This window comes from Oratosquilla oratoria, chromosome 25 (assembly GCF_046742065.1).
Source record: "Oratosquilla oratoria isolate Oo_2021 chromosome 25, ASM4674206v1, whole genome shotgun sequence".
Taxonomy (NCBI): Eukaryota; Metazoa; Arthropoda; class Malacostraca; order Stomatopoda; family Squillidae; genus Oratosquilla; species Oratosquilla oratoria.
Genome location: NC_134801.1, coordinates 7,017,190 through 7,022,041, shown reverse-complemented (window position 1 = coordinate 7,022,041; position 4,852 = coordinate 7,017,190).

The following is a 4,852-nucleotide window of genomic DNA, read 5'->3' as shown; positions in this document are numbered from 1 at the left end:
ACCTAACTCAATCTGACCCACACCAACTTCCTGCCATGCAGGATATCTTACAATCTATAGGTAACGGAAACGCGGTATTTTCCACAATTGACCTTAAGTCAGCCTTCTGGCAAGTGGAATTGACTGATGAATCAAAACCCGTAACTGCATTCTCCACTGATAAGGGACATTTCCACTTCGAGCGCATGCCCTTTGGCCTTAAGAATGCCCCCTCAACCCAACAGAGATTAATGAATCGCATTTTCAGCGATATGATAGGAATCTCGTTATTCGTCTACTTAGACGACCTCATCATCTATAGCCCCACACAAACTGACCACCTCCATGTACTAGAGATTGTCCTAAAAAGACTCAAAAACACCGGATTGAAAATCCAACTAGGAAAGTGTAAATTCCTACAAACGGAACTCACCTTCCTAGGCCATAAGGTCGATGCCCGAGGCATCCACACAACCACAGACAAAATAAACACAATAACCAATTTCCCAACCCCCAGAAACGCAGATGAAACAAGAAGTTTCGTAGGACTAGCATCATACTATAGACACTTCATAAGAAATTTTGCACACATAGCATCCCCTCTCACCAAATTCACAAGGAAAGGCGAGACCTTTAAATGGTCTGAAGCGGAACAGCAAAGCTTCGACACACTTAAACATGCTCTTACCACAGCCCCTGTCCTAGCCTTTCCTGACATGAAGAAAGAATTCCTTCTTCACACCGACGCCTCCTCTTAAGGAATAGGCGCAGTCTTACAGCAGAAAGACGAAAACGGGAAAGAGCACCCCATAGCCTACGCAAGTAGAGTACTGAATAAGCCTGAAAATAACTATTCAACTACCCACAAAGAAAGACTTGCATTGATATGGGGCTTGAAACATTTCAAATATCTTATACTAGGGTATAAGATCACAATTTTTACAGACCACCAACCCCTAGTCTACCTCTTTAACTCTAAAGACTTACATGGCAGAATTGCTAGGTGGAAAACCACCTTATTGGACTTTGATCCAAAAATAGCATACCTAGCTGGAAAGGCTAACGTAGTAGCCGAATCACTAAGCAGACAAATCCACATATCCACCTTAACAAAAACAACCTGTATTCCTATGCAAGACCTTAGAGAAGAAACAGACAAAGACCCGACATGGTCTAAAGTAAAACAACATCTACTTTCAAGAACATCCTTACAGTCCCGACCACCTGTCCCAATAGAGGAACTCAAACTGGTCGACGGAATCATAAGGAGAACCACTAACGACAGAGAAGTTACTGTCATCCCCAAAGCCCAGTTCCCAAGGTCCTACACATTGCACGACAGCGCAATGGGAGGCCACTCAGGCAGGGATAAGACCCTGAATACTGCTAGGCATTCATATTTTTGGATAAATATGAAAAAAGACATAACCACACATATAGACCAATGTTTAACTTGCAACCAATTCAGAGGACCTGACCCCAAACAACTAAATATCAAAGACATCCCACTCCCTGCTGAACCATGGGAAACACTTGGCATTGACCTACTTAAAATGCCAACGAGCCATCAAGGTTCCAATTATGTACTCACGGCAGTCGACTATCTGTCAAAGTACACAATCCTAGTTCCACTACAGGACAAAACAGCAGAGACTGTGGCCAAAGCATTGGTTAACAACATATTCTGTAGATACAACATCCCCAGGCGAATGCTGTCTGACAATGGTTCAGAGTTCAAGAACGAGGTAATGCGCGAAATAGCACATCTATACAACATAGATCAAACCTTCGCCACTGCCTACCACCCACAAGGGAATGGATTAACAGAACGCACAAATAGAAAAGTGCTTGAAATCATCAGACCTTTGGCCAACGATCTTACGGACAGTTGGGAAGATTGGCTACCCCAGGTACAAGCCAGTATCAACAGCACAGTCAACTCCGCAACAAAGATGTCCCCCCATGAGATCATTTTTGGCCAAAGAATGCGCCTACCCTACCAAATCTTCAACCAACCACCACCCCCCTTATACAACCTAGATAACCTTACCCAATGCCTAAAAAGAGGCATGCAAAGTATATATAAACAAGTCAGAGAAAACCTCAAAGCAGCTCAAGAAAGAATAAAAACAAAACAACACAAACGATCATCTCCACTTAACATAACACTTGGAGACACAGTCATGGTCAGAGATGCTAATAGAACTAACAAACTCAAACCCAAGTTCTTAGGCCCCTTCACAGTCACAACCTCACTCCCCAACAATGTTTTCCTACTAACGGACCCATCCGATCACACAACCGTAACCATACACGGAGAGAAATTGAGGAGAGTCAAACTTAACCTCAACCCAACCCCACCTCTTAACCAGAACCCACCTACCGGACTAACAAATAACCCAACCAAGCGCAATGCCCATCACATGACACTGCGTCGACGCAACTAAAACATACACTCTAGCTCTCGCCCCTGAAGATGCAGGACGTCATGCATTCCTCAGTGGAGGTTAAAATGGTCAAATTACAATAAGAACTCCCTTCTGCATATCTATCAAACCTTCTCTACTTCCTTCCGACCACTATAACCTTAGCGAGAGTCAGATATACATACCCTAAATCACTAAAACAAAAACTCCATCCACAGGATACAACCACTACTACCCCCCATCCTCGTCCACTTCTCCCCCACAATCTAGGTCCCATAACCCAATTAACACTCCCACCCCTCCCTAAGATCCCCGATACCATCCTCCCAAGTGAGATAGACATGGTACGTTTCCTAAACAAATCAACTACCTCTTGATATAGACTCTTTAGATCTACAATATAAAATCTTACCCTATGCCTCCACTGCCCTCTCACTCTTAATCATCATTTTTATACTAATAATACTAACAAAATACTTTTGCATGACATAAGTCTTTGAAAAAGTTTTTTTTTCTTCCTTTTCCCAAATTGCTGTAAACCTAGGATAAGTTTTACCTTGTGTCTCACCAGATAAGAGTTTCTCACAAAACATACTATAGTGCCATACAAACTCACAGATAAGAGTTTCTCACAAAACATACTATAGTGCCATACAAACTCACAGATAAGAGTTTCTCACAAAACATACTATAGTGACATACGAACTCGTAGATAAGAGTTTCTCAGAAAAGACAGACAATACAATACAAATTCACAGATAAGAATTGTCACAAATAATAACAAGTGTCATATAATATCTTATATGATAGTTGAAAATATATGTAATACTGGTGAAACACAACCTTATTCCCCATTCAGAGACACAACATCGCATACCCATTATTTCTGGTTCAACATGTCCTCTTGGGACCTCATAATCAATTCAACATCACCCCCCCCCCTTCTCCACATATAACCACCCAAAGATTTTGTGTCTCTGCCTATATAACTATATAATTGTATATATGTATCAATATTTTGTTAACCATGTACCATTAGGTGCCGGGTGCCACCTAACCCCAGGGGGAGGGCGATATGTATACATCACTATAACCACATCACCATTTCCACAAATCATGTGAGCGGTGTCACAATCATCACCCAGACATCCTGTCGCCAGACACGTCCGCCCTAACAAGCTGACCTTAGCACTTATCGCAGGAAAGCTGACCTAACAGTTATCGAGCACGGAAGCACACACACACACTGACGCACGAACACACACATAGATGCAGTTAATCACAACTCAAAATAACACACGATAACACAGTAGTAATCAACCCTTGCCCCCTGGATATATTATACACAATAAAAAGGGATATAGGTAGTGATTGGGAACATGAAAGTTTATTCGTGAAGGACCAAACAGTGCTATTAAAAGTCTTACTAAAGTGACTGACAGCACCTTCCTATTTTGCTGAGTTCAGGACTTCCGGACAACAAAAAGGCCGTGCATGTCTCGAGAGAGAGGTTCGGTGTGAGGTGCTCCAGAGATTAACTCAAAAGAACATTGTGTGAGGTGGTCTAGAGACAAAAGTGTATAACCAAGAAAAACGTGTGCCAGTGATGTGTTGTGAATAGTGACTATAGTGTATACGATGAAATCATGATAAACTATAATTATAATAAAATAAGAAGAAAAGGAGTCGTTGAGAGTTTATCTTGCCCGCACTAAGTCCTGCCTATGTAACTTCCAAGCAAAGGAGGTTACAGGATGACTCAACCGAAAGCTTGTATTTATATTTTGGGTTACGTTTTTCGTTACAATAACATCATGGATCTCGGAATTATTGTGTTTGACCTCCCCTCAAGAATCAAACAAACTATTAGAAAAATTGAGAAAATCACTAAGAAGATAGTGGATATTGAATTAGCTCTGGTCTTCAATCGAACATGTCAACAAGAAAACTTACTGCCCATTTATACTAATAAATATATACATATATATATATATTGACTATATTATGACAAATAAAATTGAAGGTGAAAGAAGTTGACGAGGAGAAATGGGAGAATTTTACGCCTTAACGTTTCGACCCGCAGGGTCTTGATCACAAAGCTAACAACTCAAACGTAACCGGATATTTTATACACGGACGGATTGTTAAGAAAGCCAAAGAAATAATTAACAAAAGTAAAGATGAAAATAAAAATAAGAATGATAATAAATGTAATAATGAAACCAGATATATCACAGTACCAAACTCTAATATTAATTCATACCTAGACACTTGTCTTCTAAAAGCGGGTATCAAAATAGCCAGGACGTCAGGTAGCAAAGTAGGACATTTGGTAACACGTAGCGACAATAATCCCACTAACGAAAACAGCGTTGTTTATAAAATCCCGTGTAAAAGCTGTCCCTCTTCATATTTTGGTGAATCTGGTCGCGGACTTAATAAAAGGA